General features: G+C 44.7%; 1 protein-coding gene across 3 annotated transcripts in view; it reads left to right on the forward strand.

Moving 5' to 3' along the window:
* CNTNAP2 (contactin associated protein 2) overlaps positions 1–27,413 on the forward strand; it is a 3,301,953-nt gene that overhangs the window by 565,072 nt on the left and 2,709,468 nt on the right. Inside the window, exon 1 of one of the 3 annotated variants that reach the window (XM_069648310.1) lies at positions 13,530–13,605. The exons of the other annotated variants lie outside the window; for them this stretch is intronic. The gene's annotated coding sequence lies outside the window, so the exon portion shown is untranslated. Of the gene's footprint in view, positions 1–13,529; positions 13,606–27,413 lie in introns of those variants that run through there. 3 annotated transcript variants of the gene reach the window in all.

A 27,413-nucleotide genomic window follows, 5' to 3' on the forward strand; every position in this document is an offset into this window, starting at 1 on the left:
ATGGCCTCTGCCCTACATTGACCAAGGGCTGGCCCAGATCCAGGGGTCACAGGTATTCACTGCAATAGACCTGACCAATGGATACTGGACCGTGCCTGTCAGCAGGGAGGACCAATACAAACTGGCTTTTACCTTTGGGGGCCAGCAATACACATGGACCCGGACTCCCTTCGGATACCTCAACTCCGGCAATGAATTCAACATTTTCCTACATAAGGCCATGCCCGACCTGGGTGCGAGGGGTAACCTGGCTTATGTAGATGATGTCCTAATCAAAAGTTCATCTGTGGAGGAACACATAGCGGAGATCCGTTATGTTCTGACCCAGTTGAGGGCCGCCAGAGCAAAACTTTCCTTTCAGAAAGCACAGTGGTGTAGAACCGGTGTTAATTTCTTGGGGCATGAGATTACTCCTCAGGGTCTCTGTCCCCAGGAAAAGAAAGTGGAAGCACTTCAGAAACTGAAAGACCCTACAACTCTGCGGGAACTAAGGAGCCTACTTGGACTGACTAATTACAGCAGAAAGTTCATTGAGGGCTACACAGAGATCACCAGACCCCTGATTCATCTCCTGAAGGGGGGGGTCAAGTGGGAATGGGGTCCAGAACAAGCCGAGGCAGTAAAACAACTCAAAAGAAGCCTCTCACAAGCGCCTTGCCTAGCTTACCCTGTCAGAAACAAGGAGTTCTTCCTGGAGACGGGGTTCTCTAATACGTGCTTGACGGCAGTATTATACCAAAAGCATGACAAGGTCAATAAAGTAATCTCCTATGCGAGCAAAACTTTATCCTCTGTGGGGGTAAAATTCAACGATTGTGAGAAGGCACTCCTGGCAACGGTGTGGGCATTGAAGAATTACCGCCCGTTTATCCAGGGGGAACACATCATAGTGGAGACTCCACACCAGCCTCTGTAATATCTCCAAAGTGACAGAATCCGGGCCGGAAATGTGAGTAATTCCCGAATTACTTCCTGGATTCTGTCAATGCAAGGCTTTCCTGTGGAGGTCAGATATGGCCAAAACAAGAAGAGTCCCCTCGCGCAAGGTCTGGCTTACTTGCATGATTGTGCCAGAGAAAACTGTCTCGAGTACGAAAGTCTAAAGATAAAGGACAACACGGAGGCATACCTTAATTCCCCACACAAAGGGCCTCATTACACGGACGGCGGTAAGGGTTAACGGTCACCGTTAATGGCAACGGTGACCGTTAACCCTTACCGCCGTACTACAAGGTCCCTTTGCGGGTTGGAGGAATTAACGCCTGCTTCTTGCAGGCGTTAAAATCCAACCCGCTAAGGGACCTCGGAGCTAATTACGGCACCACAAAATTGCGGTGCCGTAATTAGCGCCTTCCCCATTTCCATAGAGCCCTATGGGGCAGAAATGGGAATGGGGAAGGGCAATGGCGGAAAGGGGATTTACCGCCCCTCCAACCTTGGAATGGGGCGGTAAATCCCCTTTCCGCCAAGGCGGTGCCGGTATTTTACCGGCATGAGCCATGGCGCTAATAGCGCCATGGCTCACCGCCTACCGTGTAATGAGGCCCAAAGTCTTTGAAGAGGACAAGTGTGAGGGAATGCCCACTGTCTATGTGGATGGATGCTCGTACCATGTTGACAACCACGGGGAGAAAGAACTGGTGGCCGGCGTAGGGAATGCATGGGTGAATGAGTCCCCAGAACCCTCCGCTGGATACAAAATTGGTCCCCGAAGTAGTCAGGTGGCAGAATTGATGGCTGTGCATCAGGCCATCCTCACTGCTGTCCAGCATCAACTCCACGAACTGGTCATAATCACAGATTCGGATTATGTACGGAACGGGTTCGTGGAGCACCTGGTTAATTGGAAAACCAGAGGCATGTTATGTGCTAACAACAAACCCTTGAAACATGGGAAGTTGATCCAAAACATTGATGATCTGGTCACCTCGAATGAGATGACCATCTATTGGAAAAAGATCAAGGGTCATTCCAAAGTAGAGGGACCAGACAAAACTGGAAATGACTTAGCTGATCAGCTGGCCAAAACCGGGGCCATCCAAGGGGATCTAATTGAGATTGAGTCCCTGTTGGGGTAAATCCAGGTCACTGCTATCACTAGGTCCCAGACAAATGCTCACAATGATCTTTCAATTGCACAATGGAGTAAGGAGACCCCTGATGCTGATTTGATTACAGCTCAGAAGGGGGATCCAATAATTGGTAAATTTTACCAGCACCTTGAGGACCCTGATAACTTTCCCCTGACGGATACCGATTACATTGGGAAAGAGGACCTAAGGGTGTTGATGAAATGTGCAAAAATGTTCCGGATCCAAGACGGTTTGTTGGTAAGGAAATCCAAAGCTGGCCACGATCAGTGGGTGGTTCCTACCTCATTCCGAAGCCTGATGTTAAGTCACGCCCATGATGCGGCCACCGCCGGTCATAGGGGGTTTCACACAACACTGGAAATCTTAAGAGAGGTTGCATACTGGCCACACATGGGGCAGGACCTCGACCAATACTTGAAGGGGTGTCTTGTGTGTGCACAATTTCAGCCATCATCCCTCACGCACCGTGCGCCTCTCCAAAAGAGGGGGATGACACTGCCATGGACAGATTTACAAATCGACTTTGTAGGCCCCGTGATTCGCTCTGCTAGGGGCAATAAGTACATGTTGACTGTGACATGCTTGTTTACCAAGTGGGTAGAATGTCTCCCAGCCCCAAATTGCAAGGCAGAAACTGCAGCTGCCCTGATGATTAACCACATCTTTTCCCGTTTCGGCCTACCTCAAAGGATTGAGTCAGACATAGTTAGCCACTTCACCAGTGAAGTAATGACAAAGATGTGGGAGATACTGGGGGTCAAAAGCAAGTTGCATATTGCTTACCGGCCAGCTTCTTCTGGGGCAGTGGAGAGATACAACCGAACCATTGTGAGCATATTAAAGAAGTATGTGGCAGAATTTGGGCCAAGTTGGGATATCCGATTACCTCTGGTCCTAATGGCCATCAGATCTACCCCTTCATCTGCAACCAAAATGTCACCATTTGAGTTGATGACTGGGCGCAAGATGGTGCTTCCTCAGCATTTGCTCTACAGGACCCAAGAGCAGACACTGATAAATGCCTCCACAACTCATGAGTATGTGGAGAATTTAAGGAAACACCTTCAACATGCTTTTGCTTATGCTGAGCGGAATCTAGAAAGATCAGCTGATAGCATGAAGACCCACTATGACCTGAAGACTTCCAGGAAGGAATATCAGGTGGGGGACCGGGTCTATCTATACAATTTTCAAAGGAACCAGGCCAAACAACGAAAATTTTTGCCTACATGGAAGGGACCCTTTGAGATTATAGACAAAATCTCCCTTGTGGCCTATAAGATCCGCATCCCCAAAGGCGGTTTGGCAGAGGGGGAAGACAAGTGGGTCCACATTAACCAGTTGAAGTGTTGCCATCCCAGGCACACTCTGCAACAACTGGAGGAATCCTCTGGAATCCTAGAGGGTACTGTCTGAGATTAATTCAGTTCTAACTTAAAATATCCTACATATCGCCTATCAAATTCTGAGTTTCTCAATGTGGGTGTTTTCGTTTTTGAATGCAAAAAGAAATGTGCAAGTTCATATGTGTTGACTATAAATTTATATGCTACCCCACTATATCAATGGTGGGGGAGAAATGTCCCTGAATAGGTATTGCCGCTCTTCCTTTGTCGTCCTACGAGAAAGAAAACCTCGAGACTGGCCAAGGAGGACGATCCGGAGACCGGGAGCAGAGACGCAAGGGGCCCAGTGTACCGCCCAATATTCCCATCAGGACCGGCGAGGAGAACCGATCGATCAGTACCGGATGGAGGAAAAGATGCTGAACTGTGCCATCTATTGGAAGAAGATGAGGAAACATCCCAGGTCTTGCAAGTTCCATCAGTGAAACAGGATGGCCTTTGCAAGAGGGGGGCTTGTGGGATGTTTTTACCCATGCATCCGAGCCCTACCTCAAAAACTGTGCACCACTGACATGGAAAACATCATGATGGCCAGAGATTCCCAGAAAATGCTCAGGGAAATGCATGAAGAATAGGCTGCCACTCATTTTTGCCGATGTTATGGGCACAGAAGGGCACTGCCTAAAACCACCATTGGACTACCCACACAGTAGCCTGAAACCATTGGGAATGGCAATGCTGATTATCAAAAGCAACCTAGAATTGTGGGGAATTCATTTTCTTAAATCCCAAAAATGGGTGCATTACGAGTGCTCACCACTATCAGAAAGCCGGCGTTTTAAAACAACACCAGACTTTTTTCTCTTTTTGTGTAAAACTGAATAAATGAACCCAAAGCATGCCAAAGAAAGACTTACTGAGAGGTGGATTTCAGCAGTTTAAGTAAATTTGGACTGAAAGACACTAAAAATCTAAATGTTTAAAAGAAATGAGTGACCTACTTTTGAGTGTCACATAGGTTGCAATTGTTTAAATGTCATAGTTTTAAACTTAGAATCAGAATTCTAGCTGCATATGTAAAAATGGTTAGTTTTATTTGAATGCAGAAAACTGGGTAACTAAAAGTGACATTAGCTGGGGCCTGGCTTAAGGAACTGAATTCTGCCCACCAGCTACCCCCGACAGGAGTTGAGACTTGCACAACTGCTGTGTTCCCAGGCCTAGCTGCCTTTTTGCTGCTCCCACCAAAAGGGATCTGACACTCATCTCTGATTGAATTATCCAGGGACTGCTAGAGACTAAACATAGGACCCAGGCAGGGGGTTTATTGAAGTGGCCATAAATGGCTTCCTCTTGAACAATGGGCCTTCCAGGGCCCAGGCAAATGTTTTATTATGGGGGCCGTAAATGTGGCTTCCTCCTGGAAGGAAAGGGGAGGAGCACTGCATGTGAGAGCAAGCTGGCTTGGCAGAAACTGGGAGGGGGAGAAACTGGAGACAGAAGCTGATCTTGAAGAAAGTGGAAAGACTTGTTTCTGTACCATGTGACCTGAAAAGACACACCCCTTGAGCCAGAATATGGTTTTAGAAAAAGATGAATAACTAATAGCACGGACTTGTCATAATTATTTAAATGATACCATAATTCTTGTGATTTGTCTGCCCACATTTTAAGAGGTTTTTAGAACTGGTGGCATGATCTGGGGGCAAACTAGCAGTTAAGAGGGTTTTACTTAAAATGTCTGCATGTGAAACATCTGATACTTCATCAATCAATGCCTGCATGCCTTGCACACATTTGGGTAAATTTGAGTAAGAATCTGATATTGGTAACCTGACCAAAAAGTGAAATATGTTGCCATTTCTCAATGCAAGCTCTCAGGAAGAGCAGATTTGGACAGGGTATACCTCCTGTGATATGTGATGGGTGCATTTCATTTTAAACAAATGTGTACCTGTGCAAATATGTCTTTTGATCAAATATAGATTGTGTGTAAAGTTGACAGGGGTGGGTTCTCTGTATCATAAACAGACCTCATCATGATGACACATCATTTCATTCCCCCAATCAAGGGGAAGAGGAGGAAGTGGCCAATGACAAGTGGAGAGGGGTAGGGCCTAGGAAGCTAGCCTTTCCACCCATTTTCAAAACACATAAAAGCAGACAGTCAGCACAGATAGGGACATTCAATTCCATTTGCTGCGGAGCATGCTGCCGGACCATACAACATCCAGAGATCCAGACTTCAAATCCATCAATCTCCAGAATCCAGAGAGGCTAGACCAGCAGAGCAGAGCTGACCCAGACCGCTGTTAGCAGAACCAGAGAGCTGACCCATATCACTGTGAAGAGACCCAAACCAGACCGGAGTCCAGTCCAAAACCTGACCAGATCCGTGGCGGGGCCTAATTCAAAAATATATTGTGAGTACCTAGCAGAACTGTGCAGAACCAATCTCTTAGTTAAAATAATATAATTCAATCTATTTTAATCTAAGTAGAACTGCCTAAAAGCTGTCACCTGTCATTTTCTATCTGCAAGCTGTAACCTGTCGCTTTGAACTTTTAAAATTTAAAATCCGAAAAACAACCTTCACAAAATCGTTCATAACTCCGTAACCGTTTGTGCTAGGAACTTGGTTTAACTTTCCTCTGAAAGCTTAGAATCTTGGCTATTCAACTAACCTAGAACCACATTCCTATTCCATACACTTTTGCCGCAATCGCGAATATTGCCGCGATTTGCAAATTTCTCCACGTGTGAAAACAGGAGTTTCCTTGCTAAAAATTCGTTTGCCTCTTAAGAACCATCCCTGAATCATTGCTAAAGTGAGCCTGAACTCATCCCAAGTATATTTCACTCACCCTGAACCTCTAGAGGGAATTAAAAGCATTTTAGCATATTTTTCACTTCATTGCCAGCACATATAAAAGCATTTTGGGCCTGTGTTTCAAACTTCTGTAGTCTAAGCTTGCTGGGGTGAGCTGAATTACATTTGATTGCATTTCTGAGAACTGGGTGCTTTCCTTCCATTTCCTTGCATTGCATAAAGGGGGGAGGGGATTGCCAGAGACAAGTGATTACATTGTTTTGTTGAAATCATATTGAGTATTTTCTGTATTGCATTTTCATTCAACATTACATCCATCTGAACCCTATAAAGCATTCTCTACCACATTATTCTTCTGTCCCTATTTACCAGTGTTGCTATCTTATCCATCCTATAACCACTCATCATTGATTATAAAGAAGTGTGCTAGTGCCTGACTATCCATTATTGATTACTGCTCAGATTAAGTGTGATATTCAATTATTAATTTATTATAAAGTGCGATATATATATCTATTGTTTAAATTATCAAATAAACCTTTTAAACTTGCAAAACAGAACTACTTCTTGGCTCAGTGGGGGCAGGGGGATTCCAAGAGAGGGGTGTTATATAGGGGTAGTCATCCAGAACGCATGAACTGGACATAAAGATATATCAATAGGGGTTTCCATTCAGTATCCCAGACTAGGCATTGACTTAGCTGTAGTGTTGAATTGAATCCTCTTACAATACATCAAGTAAATTGTGTTTCAAAATACCCACAGGGAAACAGGGAGGGAGCATGGGAATGAAAACAAATATAACAATGAAAGATAGAGGCGGTCCTACTAGGCCTTGTGAGCATTCGGCACGTGCAAGCGCAGGGAGAGAGAGAAATGAAAGAGTGGGGGGTAAGTGCTTAGTGTATCAAGAGTTATGGAGTGAGCATCTGTAAGTGCCTAGGTGGAGTGGTCAGCCGCAAATAAATAAGTGCCAGCCTCTGGTGACATTCAGTACCAAGGAAAAGTGCTGGGGGTTGGAGGCTGTAGGCGATTGGGTGTGGGCGGTAAGGACCCGGGAGGACACATACGGACCCTGGTCACCAATCTCAGCAATTGTGGATGTATGGGAGGGGGAGTGATTAGTATTGAGTGTAAATGTTCTGGAAGTTGGGGCTGCTGCCTTGTGGGCTTGGGTCACGGTGCCATAGGTCAGGAAATTAAACTTGATTCCAGGTCAAGTGTTGCCAGTCCACCCCTGTGGAGGGAATCCTCTGCTGCAAGCTATTACATGCAAATCAAATATGGATTTCACCAATTAAACCAACGAAGGTGTTTGGCTAGCATCAGCTCTCCACCAAGTGGCTGTAATGAAACACGGGCACCTTGAGAATATTTGCAATGGAGGTCGGTCACTGCAAATGTTATTTTCACAATTCCTTCTCTGTTTCAGAAGTGGAAATTAAGAAAACGAATATGGCCACCTATGCCATACATGAGCCTTAGTAGCTTGAATGAAAAATGGTGTGGAGAGGAGTGGGTTGGGGGTGTCTATGCAGATCCTTGTCAATTTTATCCTTTTTCAAGAGTGTAGACAAGGTTCACAGTGGAGACAGAGGCAGGTGCTGCTCCACATCAAAGCACACCGCTCTATGAGGAGCCAGGACATGTGCAGATTTGCAATTTGCTGCAGCAAAAAGGAAAGGACCAGAAAACGAGCCTTCTCTGCCTATGCCCCAAGACTATGGACCCTCCCCCATCCGTCAGCATCAGACTCGCCCCCATGCTCCTACAATTCAGAAACTAACTCAAGACCCACCTCTTCCAGGAGTCTCTCCTCCTCAACACCAAGGCCATCACGTCACCACGTGTGCCACCTGAATTGCTTGTTGCCATCCACTCATCTGCTCCCCACCACCCTGTAAAGATGTACCCCTCTTTTGTGCCCCTCTGTATTCTACCCCCTGCTGTATATCTGTTCTGTTGTTACCTCTGAAAAGCACTCCGTTATGCATTTGTACTGGTGTGTACCTCTGTAAAGTGCTCTTTTGTCTATCTGCATTGTTGTAAACCTCTGGAAAGCGCTTTGTTGCTTCTCAAAGCTAGTTCTGTGCTGAATAAACAGCATAATAATAATAATTTAAAAAAGAATCTGCGGGTGGCACTGATCTGCTAGTGCAAAGGCATTTGTGCTGGCACTTTGAATGTTGGGAAACGCGCCACCTGCAGAATGCGATGGCTTTACTGACTCGAGAGTGCCACATGCAGATGTGGAAAAGCTTTCGCAAATGGGCCCCTTGTCGTGGGTGTTCTTAGAAGAACGTTCAGAAAGATCCGAACATGTCATGTTTCAGACACGCACTGCTACATATGGAAAGCCCGTCTATTGCAGGGACAGTCTCTGCATGCACGAAGCACCCGTGGCCACCGAGGGATTTAATAATACAAAATAGACTTGTCTCGGTTCCTTTGACTGCCAAATATTAAAACTGAATATTTTTATAAGAGGACTTGCCCCTTAGAAATTATACTTGGGACTAGCGTACTAATGCTGCAAAAGAGCCTGGCGTTTATACAGGAGTGCTCCTTTTTTTTTTTTTTTTTTTTTTTTGAAGTAACTGTATTTCACACTTCCTTCCTTTTTTTGAGAAACTCTTTCTTGAAGTACGAATGGAGGAATAAGGGAACGGATTAGTGCAATTGAGTGCAGATGAAAACTACAAATGCAAGCGGGCGATATGCAAATATTCCTGCACCAGATGCACATCAGCAGCCTGTAATGTGCTAAATAAATAAATAAATACGTATAACCCCATTGCGGTTAGGGATGCTTCCAGAAGGGGCACCACCCACGCGTGATTTAGATGCAGAGGGTCACATTTTCACTTTATGTCCATTTTTGTTCCAAAGAAACCGGGCTTTTATAATCCATCACAGGAAGGACCCAGATTAGTGGGGCTGGGATGGGCTTCACGGGAAGTTGGCACGAGCGCCACCTCTGTGCACAACTGTACCCTGGAGCAATGGCGAGGTCCTTTGGCACCACGCTTGGATAGGTGGCTCGGCTGATTTACAGGGCCTCCAGCAAAGGAAAAGCTTCCAGTGGGAACGCAAATCCTCCTTCAAATTGAAATTTTGTCAAGATCTTACAGGTGCGATTTTTTTTTAAGAGCTGTATATTTGACAAAGCGAGACCTAAGAGTCAGGTTGGCGAAAAATAGATTCTGACAACAGATATTTTAAATAATTGTATGAGTAAACTCGTTCCTTTTTAATGGTCACACCCTCCATTGTAATGTACAACGTGTATTTACTGAGGTTCATATTTAATGTTGCAAATATTAAAACAGCGGTGTAACCCAAAACAATAGCCACGAACATTCGTTTTTTATAAAAAATGAAATAGTATCAGAAATACCTAGCCATGTAATCTGGGCTATTTCTTGTTTTCTCTCTGGCACTTGCCAGCTGATTGGAAGCATGGCAGGCATGTCACACTCCATGTTCCCATTCATATTATTGACCTTTTCCTTAAATGGTACAACATTACTAATGGCCTACAGAGGCCTTTGTATTTTCACTCTATTATGTTGCATGTAAACGTGATGTTTTGGCATTTGTGTCCGGCCCCTTGCTTGACACTTGGCATTAGTTTCCTATTTACACAACATACAAAGCATGTCACGCTCTCCTCTGGGGAGTGGCCATGTGCTTCAGTATTAGGTTTTCGGTATAGTCAAAGTTAGACCAGATTGGCCCAAAGCTCTGGCCTAAAGAATTGCTATGATGGTGTGTGGGATAAACGTATGTGTCATTGGCAGCTGATAAACTTAAAACACGAGGCCCAAAGCAAGACATGATAATAACAGCGTCCCATCCCCGCGCCACCTCAACATGCACAGGAAGGTAGGTTTCGAGGGTTTCTGCCCCCTATACACATCTTTTTGTACACAATGGGCTGAAATGGTGAATTTTGCAGCACACTTTCTCATATAATAAAAATCAATTTTAAATTTGTTTTGAAGATGAAATCATGAGCTATTGCAATATTTCAGATGCCGCAATATAGGGGAGCCTTCTCTGCAGCAAATCATTTATATGACAATCCAAAATTGTGTATCCGGTTCACTATGTACTGCAGACAAACATGTCTGCCCTGTCAATGATGTATTGACTCTCACAGTGCGCCTCTAGCATCCTGGGCAAAATTATATTTATAAATCCTATGCAGGAAGAAAAACATTCTTTACACATTGCATAAAGATACTTAACTAAGTTAGTTTTAAATATAATGTCAAGCGGTATAGTGTGCTTTGTTCCCCTAGAGGTAATAGCATACACATCATAATAGTTCATTAGGCACATAGGTGTACTGCTCAGATAATCCAGGGAGCTGCTCATAACTAAATGCATGACAATTTCTACGTAGCCAATCTATTTTTACAAACTGCTTTATTTAATCACATACCATCATGCCCATTTCGATTGTACGAACCACTTTGTGCCCCGGTTAAGAAAATTGTCTCTAGGAAATGTTCCATCCCGTTCCAATAGTAAGATTCTAGTTTTGCCCTATGTGCATTGTCATATTCCAGCTTCACACTGCCCTCAATTTCAACAAGGGAGAGAGAGCGAGAGAGCGAGAGAGAGAGAGAGAGAGAGAGAGAGAGAGAGAACATCTACACACATTCGCCATCCTATAGTTAAGGTTAGTCGGGCTCCCAAAGGAGCGTCGAAAAAAATAGAATTGCTAATAACCTTTGACTCGCGCAACGGATTTGGCTGACATTTTGAAGTCAATTAGTGACATGCCTACTGCAAAGTTTGGTAGAGATTTGTTAAACAATTTAAAAAGTTATTAAGAAAACAAAGATGAGGCCTACTTTCCATGTGTTTTCCCATAAACAAAAAAGGTCAATTTTTGCCAGACCGCAAAGCCCAAACCGCTGGACGGAAATACCAGGTCCAAAACAACTTGGGCACGAAACGTTGACTTTGGGCCTTTTTGTGGTTTGGGTTTATTCTGTCCAGTCGTTTTTAAAATTGATGGAGAAGGTGGTGCCCTCTTCTCCCAAATAGATGCCTATATCTCAGGTAAATTGCAGATAAGCTGGGTGTTTATTAATCAAACAGCCATCACCTTTGTTTTGCTTGATGCAAGAGATAGCCGCGGTTACAACCGAGGGCATCGGAAAACAAAACAAAGGACAAAATCAATTTGCAGGTAGGAAAACATGCACATGCCATCAGTCCAGATGTGGGGGAGGTAAGAGGGCACCAAGTGAAATAGGTGAATTGGAGGGGGCCTAGGGAATGAGTTTGCAACACAAAGCTTTTTTGTATCCCAGGCTATGGAGAGAATACCTGTGAATAGGCGACATTTGAAAGCAAACTGCGTCACAAAACTGTGTGCGCTGTGGGGGGAATGGTAGAGGGCAGTAGAGGCGAGAAGGCAATCATGGGTGTGGGGGAAGCAGGTACAGAGGAGGGGGACACTGACCTGTGGGGCCAGGAAAGCATTTATTTCCACAGTTTTTCCGATATTTACAGCTATATTATGACTACACATAGCCGAGTGTACCTATAGTACTGTACGAGCAGCAATATAAAATAAAAAAAGATAGACATTTTCACAGCTACTGTGATGTCGGGCCAGATAGAGTATCCCGACCCCGCGCCATTTTGCCTAATAAATAAGCCCATGTTACAAGAGCATGATGTGGCAAGATAGTTTGTAATCCTGAACACTGGATTTTCAGAGGGTGGATGCAACCTCGTGGGTTTTTCTGAGGTTGGCAAACTCGCTCAAGTATTTGCTACCAGGATTTTACTCAGGTTGTCATGTTCCCAGTGCAGACACTTACCCACAAGACCACAAGCACTTGTTTTAAATTGGGATTTTGTTTACCAGGGAATATTTCACTACAGAATGCTAGGTTTAAAAGGTGAGCACCTTGTATACTTTGCCAGCATATTGTTGGGAACATTTTCTCTCTCAGGCTACGTTTTGTGGTGTTGGTTATTTTTTTTAAAAAGTCCAATGCTATTTTGTCTTGCACACTTTCTTTTAAGGGGATGGTCAAATTAACTACATTTATATATTTCACTTTAAGATATATGTTCACTTACTGTGCATATATTCGTGGGTTCCAGCTTTTGATTTTCGCTATGGGGGCAAAAGTACCTGGGCATATGTTATTCTTGCAGCCGGTCATTTTTTTCCTTTTCCGTGATGCTTAAATGCAAGTGGGGTTGTGCGATGTATCTCAACAGTTACCAAGAGACTGGCCATAAAGCATGGGGCTTGTAGCCCGCGGTTTAACCAAAGTGTGTGATGCATGTAAAATAATGTAATCTCACTGCGCATTGCTTAAACACATTGTGAGTTCTCAAAGCCTGCAATCTTTTATACATAACAAACCACTGTCATAACAGGTCAAAATCAGTTTGCGATTGATGAATGCATTTGAGCGATGGGTTACATATGTGTAAATGTATATACATATTATATTATTGTGAACATATCTTAGATATATTTTGCACAAACTGGAACATTCTAAGCAGTGTACCATTTATAATTCAGATATCTTTTAGCAAAGTACTAAAAAGGAAAGCTTCACAAGTAGTGATATGATGCATGCGTAGCTGTTTACTCTTTTAAACAATGTACTCATTGTTATGAACTATTTTAAAAAGCTAATATCACATTTGTAGAAACGTTAGGGTGTTCTAAATATGGGCAAATATGGAGAGTGCTCTTATGTCTGATGCCATTGCTTAAATAATATTGATGTCATTTATGATGCTATTAGCAATGTCACCAGTGACTTCACCAGTGATGTCATCAGTGATGTCATCTGTGAGGCCATCATTGTGTTCATAGGCTGTACAACAGGGGTTGGGAAGTTAAAGTGACTTTAGTTGAATTTCACGGGTTTTGGTGCGTTAAGTTCTCACCTTAATGTCCCTGCAACTTAAGTTTTTTCCTTGAATGAATGAATGAAGATATATATATATATATATATAGTCTGAGGCAACTGCGATCAAGGCTACCTTTACCCCATCGTATGTGAAACTGACCATGGGGTGGGAATATAATTGTGTGTGGACCTCGGAAAATTAATTTCTTACTGACAAGGTGTGCTGCTGGCTTTGTTTATTGATCATTTGTTCATCATGTGGCGTGGTAATGCGGGCGAGTGGCTGGACTTTGTGAAAATCCCTAATCACAATGATTTGAATTTGCATTTTAGGGAGTCCCACAGCGTAACTGAGTTGGTATTCTTAGATATAAATGTCAGCACAGCTGTGGACAGTCTTCGGACCACCGTTTATCAGAAACCTACCTTTTTTGGCGGTAAGCAATCATCCCACGAGCTGTATCAATAGTATTCCTTACAGCGAGTTTGTATGGTTTCACTGTAATTGATCCAATTTGGTTGACTTTGATGAGCAGAGTGCTTTGGCTGCATCAGCATTTGTCAAGCGTAGGTATTAATCATGATTCTTTACTTACTACATCGAGCACTACTGTGCCTAATTCAGACCAAGACATTAGACGTATTCTTACATTTGGTTCTCAATCCAAGGGGGTTTCGTAATATAATTTCTAAATATTGGCATGTTTTCAGAACTGACGAGGATTTTAACGGTGTCCTGCAAACTCCCCCATGCATCACTTTTCATAGGGCACAGTCTTCGAAGGACAAATTGGTTTCAAACTTTTTACATGTGGTTAAATCACAAACATGATTAGCCCATAATAGTTTTGGGCTTACAAAATGTACTAGGTGTAAGGTGTGTCAGTACATGACTTGCAAATATAAATTTAAGCATCCTATTATGGGCACAATGTACACTATTTGTAATAACATCAATTGTAATATGTATTTTGTTGTTTACATTCTTAGTTGCCCTTGTTCAAAATGGTACGTCGGCAGCAAATGTGCAAATTAAAGATACAGATTTTGCAGCATATTCATGCTATCAAAAATGCTGACTTCTACCCTATCGCTAAACATCTCCATGAATTCCACAATGGACATTTGCAAGACTTTTCATTTTTTTGAGTCCTACATATAACCAAACATCCATGACGCGGTGACAGGACACTGCAACTCAGAAAGTTAGACAGGAATGATCTTGGATTTTCAACCAAAGACTCCTAATGGACACAACATCGATGAGGAGCTGTATACATTCATTGGAGTATAATAGTCATTTTCAGTGCCCATTTTTGATTCGGTTGCTTTATGATCGTGGTATTTTGCTTTGTAATTTTAGTCATTTGTTTCATTATTCAATTCTCTCTTTGTTTATTGTTTATTTTGACTGTTCTTCATTTCATTCTTTTTTTCATTTTACATTAGCACTGTTTTGTTTATGAGTTGTTGGAATTGTGAATTGCATATTATAGAGTTGTTTTTTTGTTATACTCCAGTATTTTGTGCAGCAAATGTATTCATAGTATTTAGTTTTATTGAAAAGAAAAGGGATATTTGCAGTTTTTTTGTGTGATTTGTTTGCTTGATTAACATCACATTTTTCTAGTTGCATGCTTTTAGCATTTGGCATGATCTATACATACCATTGCTCACTATGGTAGTAATTGAATACATATTCCAGAACTAAGTATTTTGATCATTTGCACTGTGCACTTTATTTAGCCATGGCCTTGTTGCTTTTTGGTTATACATTATTTTATCATTGTATACATGGTTAAATTTGTACACTTTTGCACTGTGATTATCTGCATTTTGTACATCTTTTCTAAACAGTCATCACATTATTATCTGTGTGATTGTACTTCTGCATATATGCATTTGGATCATTGGCTTTTAAAGTTCTTACCATCCTGGACTGTTGTGGGCATTTTGTGCAATGCAATTGTATCCTTCTTTTTGTGGAATAACATATGCAAGCTTGTGCACCTTTTAACATCTACATAGATGTCAAATTTGTACGGTGTGCAACCATCTGCACGTGTTGATCGGGTCGTTATTGGACTATTTGGGGCTACCTCTGTACTTTATTTCAGTAGTAAGGGTATACTCCAATATGCATAATACAACATGATGGCACTTTTTTCGCTGTGTGTGGTGAACATAGCTACATGAATTAAATGCCCTTTTATACATGGAATGATTGGCCTGTTATGTCATGTATCGTGCTTACTGTTTTTATTTTTGCACAGCAGTAATTTGGGAACACTATGTTTATGGTGTTGTCCCAAACTGATTTTTTCTAATATCTAATTGTTAATATGCATTTCTATTGTGTGTCATTTTAAATTGCACTTTACTGTTGGTTTATTGTTATTAACAGTATCTTGCTGGTCGGCATTTCATTTGGACAATTACTTCACCGATAGTTTGTTATGCACATGTTAAAATGGCAGCCGTCTTTGCAGAACCGTTAATACATATGGAAAGGAAGGTTGGGCACTAGATTATAATCTCCACATGCGCTGCACTCTATTAGTTAAAGTTTTTATATATAAGTTATTTGTCTCGCATTCTACAGGTGCCTAGATTTACTAGCTGCACAGTCTTGGGTTGGTAGAGGTGCTGCCCACATCTCTTTTTGGGAGTGTAGCTAGTCTGTACCCGGATACCTTGCGCTGGGATTAGATCGATTTCATATCTACACATTTGGTTTTACTTTATATAACAAGTGGTCAGCTGACACATGTTTCGACCCCTCAGGGTCCTTTTCAAGGCTAGGGTTTGCTTGCTTTTGCCACGTCTTTAAATCGTGTTAAGTAGGAATTTTCACGCTGGCCCGTACACATCGGCAGAACACTTCCGAACAGGCAAAACCCCCAACAGGCCATCACGAAAATTCCTTCTAACCACGCTTTAAAGACATGTCAAAAACAAGAAAACCCTTACCTTCAAAAGGACCCTGAGGGGTCAAACACGTGTCTGTTAATACATATGTCTTTGAATGGTGCCATAGAGTACTTCTCTGAAGCTATATGTAAAGCATGCTGTCCAGTCATTTGGTCGACAGACAAATGGTCGACAGACAAATGGTCGACGCAATTTGGTCGAAAGATAAATGGTCGAATTTTTTTTTTATTTATATATATATTTTTCAGGTTTTCGTTTAGGAAAAAAAAGGGTTTTTTAGCAAAAAAAGGGGGTTGGGGGTCCCCCCCCCCAAAAAAAAAAGTGAAAATACAAAAAAAAAAAAAAATTCGACCATTTGTCTTTCGACCAAATTGCGTCGACCATTTGTCCTGTCGACCATTCATTTTCGACCAAATGACCTGTAACTGTAAAGCATTGTGGAAAAGAACAAAGTGTGTGATCAAGCACCTTGTAATGGTGCGAAACGCGTTACTTCTGCCTCCCGACGTTGGACTTGGTCCATATTAAATATATGTTTTTTATCTGACTGAACTGTCTGGTAGGGTGCATTTCTTTTTTGCCGTAGACAATACAACCCTGTTTGTACCTTTCAGTGTGTTTTAATATATAATCACCAGTCTTTTAAGGGGTACTAAGTATGGAAGAATGTTATGGGAACCTGTCATCATTGTGTCTCTGTCCTCAGAAAATAGTGTATGCCTAGTCCAGTCAGAATATCGAATATAGCACTAAGTTGACCAAAAGTATAACCCGTTTCAGCACACACCTGAATCCGATAGGAGGCAGGGGTGTCCACCACTTTTTTATACATGGATGTGCATGCACAGGCCTGAAGGCCCAGTGGCCTTCAGGTCTGTTACAGTTTGTCGAGGGCACTCAGGCTGTGCAATATTGTCTATGAAATGGAAACATGGTGTGGATGTACATTTATTTATTTATTTATTTATTTCATTGTGTATTCATGAAGCGCCAATATAGCAAATGGGGTTTCAAGGCAAGAAGTGGGTGATAATTGCCCCTAAAATGTATGTCGTAGGTCCTACCACTTCACAGCCTGCACATAAAGTACCAGTCAGTTTCTCTACTGTCCTATCCTGTTTTCACTTCTGCAATGCAATCTACCTGGGGCTTTTGGCAAATCCCTCTATAAAATACAGCGAGCTCAGGACCTTGCTGACTATCTCCTCTTTGGTCCAAAGTTCGAAGATGATGTCCCTCAACTTCCTGCTTGTGACACTAGGTCTGGCTCACAGGGCCACATATGGCTGTGCCAATCCTGTCAAACAGATGCCTAAAGTGCAGTCTACATATCCCTCCCATTTGACACCAGTATTAAGGAAAGACCTTACTCAGAAGCCGGATAGCCTGTCCTGCGTTGTGTTGCTAGGGGTCGTGGCACCTGGAGCATATAGTGCTAGATATGGCATTCTGGCTAGGCCAGGAGTTTTGGCACCTGGGTTTGTGGGTTTCTAAAACACGCTGACAATTAATAAGCTCTCAGCAGTCGAAACACACCCGAGGTTAGGGAAAGTGTGGAACATTTGTGGGGTTTATTGTGAAAAGGGTAGAAGCTGCAGATGTTGGGATCTGTGGGGAGGCAAAGTGCACATCAACTAGAGCTATGAGCACACTGACAATTGAAAGGGTGCTGGTCAATTTCACATCAAATATTGCCAGAACATGACTGCATCAAACAGCTCACTGCACACCCCCTCAACGTTCACATTTCCAATGTTTACGGTCTGGCACTAGACAAAATATACAAGCTCAATATACACTGCCATTTTAGATTGTGACAGAGCAGAGTTAACATTATTGCCATGTTTAGTTGTTTATGGGACTCTGTGCATCAGGTCCATATTAGTGCTCAGGATAGGATTTAAGGTTCAGAGTTGTGTTTGATATATGGGTGCAGCTCTGTGCCTAAGACCATTGGTACTATCATGACTGCATGGGGTACAGACCGTGCAGTGTTGGGAAAGGTTGGGAATGGCCTTTATGTGATGATTTGAGGCTTTGGCATACTAGGTGTATTTTTGCTAGTTGAAATAGGACGTGCCAATTTCTATGTAAAAATATCTCTGACATTGTTTCGTGATAGTTGTAGCTTCCTATTTTTGGATGCATTTAGTAAACAAACAGACAACGATAGGCTGAAATGAGGCTGAAATGAGTTGCTTTTCTCCCACTCCTCCATGTTACTGTCAGTCAGTGGCTTTTTAATTTCTTTGCACCTATTTTGTTGCTGGACTCCAGTTTTCTCTTGGAGGAGTATTGTTGCCTTCCGACCTTGCCCCACATCAGAGCCCACTTTGAGTTGGCATCCTTGATATGATAGTTCATTTATGTTCCACCCATACACAAGTGTTTCAGGGTGAGACGAGGCAAGGGAGGGGTACAAGGGAGGAGAAAAACAATAAAAACACAATGATCTTACTTGGCCCAGTGACATTGAGAACGTGCAAGTGCAGGGCAGAGGGAGGGGGGAAGTGCAAGAGGCAGGGGAGGAGTGGAAAGTGCTGAAACAGGAGTTAAAACAACAGTGTGGTCGGCAGGTGGCAAGTGCAAAATTTAAGAGCAGACAACAATGTTGGATAAGTGCAGGTAAGCGGACTGTAGAGTTGCAGATACAGACCCTACTGCAAGGGTTGCCAAGAGGCAGTGCAGGTAAGCAGACGTGTGGGCAGGGATTTGGGCCTGAATACAGAGGGTAACCAGGAGCCCAGTGTAGAATCAAACAGATCAGCAGGGGAGTGGAAGGGAGAAGGCAGAAGCAAAGAGACAGGTCTTGAAATGCTTCCAGAACCGAAGGTGGTTCTCCTCGAGTTTCAGAGATGGAGGCCCTAGACGAAGAAAGAGATCTACCGCCAACTCGTTGCTTGGATAAGCGACTAACCCTGAGGGGGTTGGAGATAGAGGAGCAAAGAGCTTGAGTAGGTATTTACGGGGGGAGAATTGAAGGTATTGAGGACCAAGGCCCCACAAGGCCTTATGGACAATGCAGAGGGTTTTGAATTTAATCCTTGCAGCCACTGGGAGCCAATGAAGAGAATTCAGGGCAGGAGAGATACGATCCCAGGGCTTGAGGGCAAGGACAAGTCTTGCAGCCCTGTTCTGGATGAGTTGCAAAGGGTGGAGAGTAGAAGCAGGCAGATTTAGAAAGAGACTGTTGCAATAGTCCAGCCTGGAGAGAACCAGAGCTCTAGAGACAGTGAGCTTCTGGGGGAAGGAGAGGAAAGGAAGAATACCCCTGAGGAGGAGCAGTTGGTGGTTGGATTTCTTAGAGACGTCAGAGATGTGTGGAGAAAAGGAGAGCATGGAGTCAAAGATGACCCAGAGGTTCTTAACCTCGCAGGTGAGAGCAGGAAGGGGGCCAAGGGAGGCCGGCCAGAGAGTGACAGGAAAGGAAGGTGCAGGAGTGCAGCTGAGAAGGATCTCTGTTTTAATGGCATTGAGGCAAAGGTCATTGGCGGCACACCACCACTGGATTGCAGGCAGTCAGAGATGTGGGAGGGAGAGGAGGTGGCGGAGGGGAGCCTGAAAACTGGCTGAGTGTCATCTGCATAGCACTGAAAGTTGGAGCAGAGAGCAGCAACGTAGTGGGCAAGGGGTATCAGGTATTGGTTGAAGAGCCAGGGGAGAGGTTAGACCCCTGGGGAACACCACAGGTGGAGAGTTAGATAGAGGAAAGGAAGGAGCCAAGTTGGACCTGGGAGGGTCGGTCAGAGACGAAAGAGGTCAGCCAAACCAGGGCCTGATCGGTGATACCCAGGTTATCACGGAGACGGTTGAGCAGGATGGTGTGGTTGACCGTGTGAAAGGCAGAAAAGAGATTGAGTAGAATGAGGACAGAGGGGAGATTAGAATCAAGGTTGGAGAGCAGGTCTTCACAGATGTTCAAGAGAGCAGTGTCTGTGCTCGTGACAGCTCTGAAGTCGGGCTGATGGTCATGAAGACACCCAACAGAATCAGTGTGGAGGCTAAGCTGGGAGATGGCCAGCTTTTCCAAGAATTTGCCCAGAAAATGGGTGATAGAGATCGGGCAGTAGTTAGCCAGAAGGCAGGGGTACAGGAGAGTGCTCCAGAGGGGTGGGGAATGCTTCAGTGGTGAAGGAATGGTTGGGGAAATCGGCCAGGGCCGGAGCAAGTGTGTCAATATGGGCCTTGATGGTTTTTGATGGTCAGGCGAGAACCGAGGAAAGGAAGAGAAAGAGGGAGGAGAGGCAGCAGTGGGGGGTGCAAAGGTAGTGGAGAGAGAATCAGGAAGAGGAGGAGAAGAAGAGAGGGTAGACAGGATGTCCTGGCATTTTTTGATGAAATGAAAAGCCAGGGCAGTGCAGAGGGCCTTGGAGGGGACAGGAGAGTTGGAGACTGCAGCAGGATTGGCGAAATCCTTGCAGATTTTAAAGAGTTTGGTTGAGTTGTTAGATGCCGCAGAGATGGAGGCTTGGATGTGGGCACTCTTCTTGGGGTAGACAGCGAGCCGGTAATGTCTTTGGAGCAGGCGGCAGACCAGTTTGTCAGAGGATGCAGAAGAAGCCCACCATTTCCTCTCGGCATTCCGACACTTGTGTTTCAGGGTGACGAGTTCAGAGTCATACCAAGAGTTGCACTTGGCTTTGGGCTTCAGGCGGATCCTCATGACAGGGGCAAGGACATTGAGAGTATTAGAGATAGCAGAATGGAGCTTGTAAAGGGCAGTGTCAGGATGAGAATATGCCAGAGGTGGAGGCGGGGGAGAGAAAGTGGCACATTTCATGGGCCGGATGACTGAGAAGGTAGGTGGCAGTGCTGGAGCTGGCTTGGCCTGCAGGATAGAGAGGGAGAGATGGGAGGAAAGAGAAAGTGGTCCCACCAGGAGAGAGGAGTGGTGAAAGGGTTAGAAAGGGGGGGTCTAGGGAGATGAGAACATTTAGAGTGTGCCCTGCAGAGTGAGTCCGGCCAGAGGGGAGAATAGAAAGAGAGAGAGAGTGGCAGAGGTCACGAAAGAGTCCAGTGGAGGGACAGGAAGCATCCAGGTGGATGTTGAGGTGTCAAAGGAGGAGGAGTTGAGTGGCCGAGGCCAGGAGGGAGGAGGAGAGGTCCGCCCACCCAGAGAGGAAGGAGGTGATCTGACCAGGTGGCTGGTAGATGGTAGCCACTGTGAGAGAGTGGCCAGGTGAGAGAGAAAGTCTACAGAACAGACATTCAAAAGAGGTGTAGGCCTAAGTGGAAATGATAGAGGCAGGAACCCACTCAGGGAAGATCAAGACTACACACGCACCAATGCGGTTGGCTCTGGGCATGGGGAGGAGAGTGTCAAAACTCATAATAGAGCTGGGCGTGAACCATGTCTCGGTGAGACCAAGTACATAGACGTCATACTCTTCTAGGAGACGGCAGATGTCAGAGAAGTGTTTGACAGCTGAGCAAGTGTTAAGAGTGGTGAGGTGGAGATGCCATCCTTGAAATACTTCCGGGGAAGGGTACAAATCAGAGGTACTACCTGCAGAGGTGTAGGAGGAGCCCGAGGAAGGGCAGAGGAGGAAGGAGGAGGGGGCAGAGTAGCCAAGGTGGAGGTAGAGGGTACAGGAGAAGTGGCGGAGTGTGGGGGCAAGGACAATGCAGAAGGGAGAGAAGGGATAGTGGGAGCAGAAATTAAATTGATAAGGCATGGGAAATGTCTGTCAAAGAGGAGCACTTTGGCCTGAGGGCCTTGGACCAAGACAGTGCCATTCCAGTAAACATTAATGATGACCTTAGAGGAGTGGAAGGAGGCAAGGAGGTCCCTCTCACTGGGTGCCACCATTAATGGGAGAGGAGGAGAAAGGCGAGAGCACAGAGACCGTATGAAGACTCCATAGGTCTGGTGAGGGAATGACAAAGAGAATGATGGTGAGAGTCCTTATTCGGGGGCTTCAGGAAATGGCATGTTCAGTATTTGACAGTTCCAGATTTTAGGGCTGGTCATGCGCCAGTGGTGGGTCAATCCACTGAATCTGTGGCAGCAGGGGATATGATTGAAGAATAAGGTGTGTAGTGTTTAATAGAAGGCCACGACCGAGGTGCTCTGTCCAAATTCAGATTATCCCACTCAACAGCAACCCCACTGAATTGTACACAACTCCTAGTCCAATGGAGCATCATATTGTTCAGAGAAATAATGACCAAGTAAATTATGTTCCTCCTCATTACAACCACAGCAAGAAATCTTTGAAACATCTCACAGAAGGTCCGCCAATGACAATACAGAGAAAGGAACCCTGCAGGCACAAGCACATTATTAAATATACCACCAATCACAGTATCCCGGCAAGCTCAGAAGTAAAAAACGATTCTAGTCAGTCCCATATAGGTTATGCTTCTCAGAAATTACTGATCTCAAAGTGCCAGTATAACACATCAATCTGTGGCAGCGGTACCACAACCACCCACACAACCCTCAGAAAACATTCCAAAGGCACTGGACACCATGCTGTCTAAAAATGTGTGTTGATCTCCCCTGCCCAAAAGAAAATGTCATGTCTGCCTCCATCATGCAAATCAAACCTGATGTGGCATTACTTCCCACAGGAAGGATAAAGAAAAGCTGTACTTTAACACCAATATTCTACGCACACAATTGTTGTTAATTGGAAGCCTTTGACCAATGTGTACACGTCACCTCAGCACTTTCATACTGTATGATGCTGAGATTTCCACATAATACGTATTTGCATGTAGAGCAGGCACCATAAATTAAACAGTCCATTGAAATGGCAAAGGTCATGCTATGCTAGATACTGTTACATTACAACTTATCACATTACATGAAATAGTTCCTGGAACAGGCCCCTTGCAGCACCCATCTCTGATGAAATGACTACTGCTCTGTGGCTAAACTGCTTACTGCGTCCCACACTACTAGTAAACCAGCAGTGATCCCAATCACAAAACACAACCTGACTGGTTTATCTTGTTTGCCTTTTATGCTAATGTGGGCCAAAGGCAGGCTATTCTATCATGAGGAGTGTGAAAATAAAAGTGTCCAATCCAGGTTCTATAACATATATATATATACTTTAATTAAACAATGAAAAATGCAAATACTTGCTAGTAGTGTGGGGCCTACTCAGTTCCACACTGCTACTAAACCAGCAGTGATCCCAATTATAAAGGTAAAATAAGACACCCCCCTGACAGGTATACCTCCTTTGCCTGTTGGTTAGGCGGGCCGAGGGCAGGCTATACTCTCTGAAGGGGTGTCAAGTGATCATAGTAGCAACCCAAACAGCAATAGTACAAAGACACCAAAATAAAAAAGTGATCAATCAAGGTTCTATAAAAATATGTTTAATTAAATTAATAAAAAATGCAAATACGAACTAGAAAACACAAGTAAACACCCACTCCTGTACAAGAACACAGACAATTCAGAACTTGTACAGAACAGCACTCTGGATAATTCAGATGGGGTGGTCAGGTAAGCAATTGCAGCAGTGTCACTTTAAAGGATATGTCTTTTCAAGAACATGGTAGAAAAAGGGCTTTAAAGTTATTACTGTTCCAGATAGTGGACCAAGGGCATAGGACCTTTGAACGGTATATAGTACTTGATATTGGTTGCATCAAACTGGACTTTTCTACATTGTCATTGCAGTCAAGCCGGGTTCAAGATGCAGCACGTTGTGTTCATCCAGGAGGCAAGTTGGTGGCAAGGCAGCTGAGACACAGGCCTCTGTGCAGTTCGATGCAGCATTCAAAGCAATGTGATTTGAAGGGTCCAACAGGTTTGGGTCGGTAGTCGAGTCAGTTTGAGACAATGCAGGTCGACTTGATGTGCGACACGATGGCTTCCAGCAGTTAGAATTGTTTTAGTTGGGTGGCGGCAAGGCTGTGTTGGCTTGATGCAGTGCTAGAAGAAGCGGCAAGTCGAAGGCTTCCGCTGTGGTGAGCCAGTATTGGAACAGAGGTGGCAATGAGAGTTTCTGTTGTGATGCAGTGTCAAACTGGTACAAATGTTCAGTGGGGAAGGTTAGGGAACTGCCTCTCATCTGCCTTGAGTGCACCTGTCTTCACCTCTACGGCAGATAACTTTGTAAGGGACTGCCCTCCCAACAGGGTTCAAGAGATGGAAGCTGTGGGAGACCCTATACTTCTTTAAAAAGTAAATGTTCACAGGGGATTAGACAGAATCAAGCCTTTCTATAAGGTGTCCAACCACTGTTGCTATAACAAGTGACCCTTGCCTTCTTGCATCATACACAGACAGCCTTCTTCCACAAGAAATGGAGGGAAAGAGAACACTAGATAAAAGCAAAATGGTGTAATCATTTCTCAGGGTCACTTCATTCTGCCTGGTTGACCTAACTCCACACTTTTCCGAAAGCCTGCACTTCAAAGGCCCCTTGGAGAGCAACAACCTGGTTTGAGGCTGAACTTTGTTTAAAAAAAAGAAATTAAATACATTGTTTTTTTATAACATGCTCCATGCTGGCCTCTAGCCCCTAAGCATGGGACCGGGTATCGAACCCATGCTGCTCAGTGCTGTCTTGTTTCCAAGACAAGCATGTTTCCCCTGAGCAATCCTCCCAGCCCTGTTTCGTGCACCGCATATATATATATATTATTTTTTTTTAAACTGTGTTTATTCGCTTTTGGCAAATTAAACATGGTAAGAAACCCCAAGTTGGGGCCCTTAGGCCCTAAATCCCCCACCCACCACCTTCTTCCATTGTTTACAAACACATTAACGCAGCACACTGTACACCATCAGAATTGAACTTCCCACGTATTGCACCACAACTGACCGTTTGTCTATGTTCATAACCTCAGCCCACCACCCCCCAGATAGCACCAACATAACCACCCCCAGAGGTGGCCCTCACGAGGAAGGAAGCAGCAGGGGGCGAGCCCCATGGAGTCTGTTCATACGGCTCACTGACTTGAGCCTTTTCCATGGCCTGGTAGCTCCGAAAGGCTTCCCAGTAGTCCCTTGGTTTGGTGTTTGGCAGAAGTGTCAAATTATATTGGGTCTCTCTGCGTTCGCAAATTGCCATGAGATTAAGCCAGTGTTGGAACTTAGGAGAGACAGGCGCCCCTCATGTGCGTGCCAGCAGTGTCCTGACTACTGCAGAGACCATACCGACTTGACAGTTCTCGTTTCGAGAACCAGACGCAATCAGGGACAGCAGCCATACTTCGGGGGTGGGCTCGACGGGGGCATCGAGCATGCTTGACACAGCCTCTATGATGCTTGACTAAAAGGAGTGAATTTGTGGGCATAGCAAGGCCAGGTGGTAAGGGTCTGCTGGAGTCTGGTGACATCTCTTGCATTCCGGAGACTTAGAGGGGAACAGTTTGTGCAGGATGAGAGGGGAGTGGTACATTTGGTGTAAGAATTTAAAATGAATTAGGCGGTGTCTGTTATTGGAGGAGATGGCTTTGGACTGGTCACAGATCGAACTCCATTGGTCATCTGACAAAGTTTTCCCCAAGGTGTCTTCCCATCTGACCCTGTACTGGGCTGGGGATGGATGTCTGAGCGCCCGAGCCCCACCATACATTGTTGAGATCAATCTCCTGGTGGACGTCGGTGCAGTGGTGTACACCAGCAGTGAGGATATAGGGGGGGCATTCGGGAAGTCTGGCCAACTAGCCCTCAACACCTCTGCAGCCTGTAATAGAGAAGCTGTGTGATGGGGGTCCATGCCACTCTAGATTTAAGGACATCCCAGGGTATAAAGAAACCCGCCGGGGCGAGGTCGCCCAGTGTGTGAACCTGTAGGTTAATGAAATGGTGTTTGAAAATAGCTTCATGGGTAAGTGGTTTACCTCAAACGTGATATATAGCCATGTCGGGAGAGTACCATTGTACCAGCCTGGCCCATTTCGCCAGATGGTCCCAAGCTCTAAGGGTAATATCTAGGGGTTGTAATTCTGTCCTCGGGTGCCTCTCCAGTGTGGCCCACAGGAGTCCTCAAAGATCATCCGGATGGGTAATAGCTCTCTCAAGGCACACGTGGGGTAGATCACCCAAGGGGGTCCACACAATACAGCGTATTGAGCCAGGGCAACCAGGTAGTATAAAAAGAGGTAAGGTATGTCAGGCCCACCCAGGGAGTACAGGCGACTCAATATGTCCAGAGATACGGGGGTGCTTCCCAGCCCAAATTAATTTGACCATCATGCTCTTCACCCGCTTACAGAAGGAAGTGGGGCCATTTCGGGACATTATTGAAGATGTATAATAATTTCAGGAGGACCACCATCATCGAGAGCGATATTCAGGCAGCCTGTGAGATGCGACCACGCGTCTACTCTATGCTACATTTATTGCAGAGCTGCGCTATAGTTTTCTTCGTATAGCTTAGTCGGAGACGTGGACACAAGGATGCCAAGATACTGCATACCCTGCGGGCGTCAAGCAAAGGCATCCCCAACATCTTGCGGTGAAACCCCTGCGGTGAGAGGGAGCACCTCAGATTTAGTCCAGTTAATACGGGGACCGGATAATGCACCAAATTTAGTGATCTCTTCCACCACGGGTTCTAAGTTAATTTGCGGGTTCTTGATATAGATGAACATGTCGTCCGCGTATAATGAAACTATAGACGTGTGTTAGTGGAGAGTTACCCCTTATGGGTGTGATATTCCTTCCGGGCGCATGCAGCAGGTTCAATGGCTAAGGCGAACACGGCAGGGGAGAAGGGGCAAGCAAATCCAATGCAGGAACATGTTACCCAAGCTGGCCCGTCAGAGGACTTCGAACAGCAACGGCCACTGCTGTTGGTACCTCTGGGTTCACATTGTGCATCAAAGTGAACAACCTCTGCAGGTTATTTTGTGTGGAGCAGCCAGGTATGAAGCCTGCTTGGTCTGGAAGGACCAATGCCGGCATGTGGGGTAACATGTCTATCAGCAAGGAGCTTCGCCAGGATCTTGTTGTCGGTATTTACTAATGACAAAGGCCTGTAGGATGAGCATTGTCTTGGGTCCTTATCCGGCTTAAGTAACACTGTCACCAAAGCTGTCCTGGTGGATTCAGGGAGCACACCCGCCGAGCTAGCCGCCTCAAACATACTGCGCAGATGAGGGACAAGGAGGCAAGGGAAGGCTTTATATAGTTTGGCGGTAATACCGTCGGTCCCTGGGGCTTTACTGTTGGGAAGAGATTGAATTACTTTAAGAAATTCTTCATCTGTAGGGGGATCGTTTAGCAGCGAGCCAACTGCTGGGTCCAGCCATCCCAAGACGATTTTATCTAGGTATTGGACAATATCATCATGCCCTGATGTACTTTGGGATGAAAATAATACCTCATAGTATCGGCAGA

This window comes from Ambystoma mexicanum, chromosome 2q (genome assembly GCF_040938575.1).
Source record: "Ambystoma mexicanum isolate Mex_15411 chromosome 2q, UKY_AmexF1_1, whole genome shotgun sequence".
Classification (NCBI taxonomy): Eukaryota; Metazoa; Chordata; class Amphibia; order Caudata; family Ambystomatidae; genus Ambystoma; species Ambystoma mexicanum.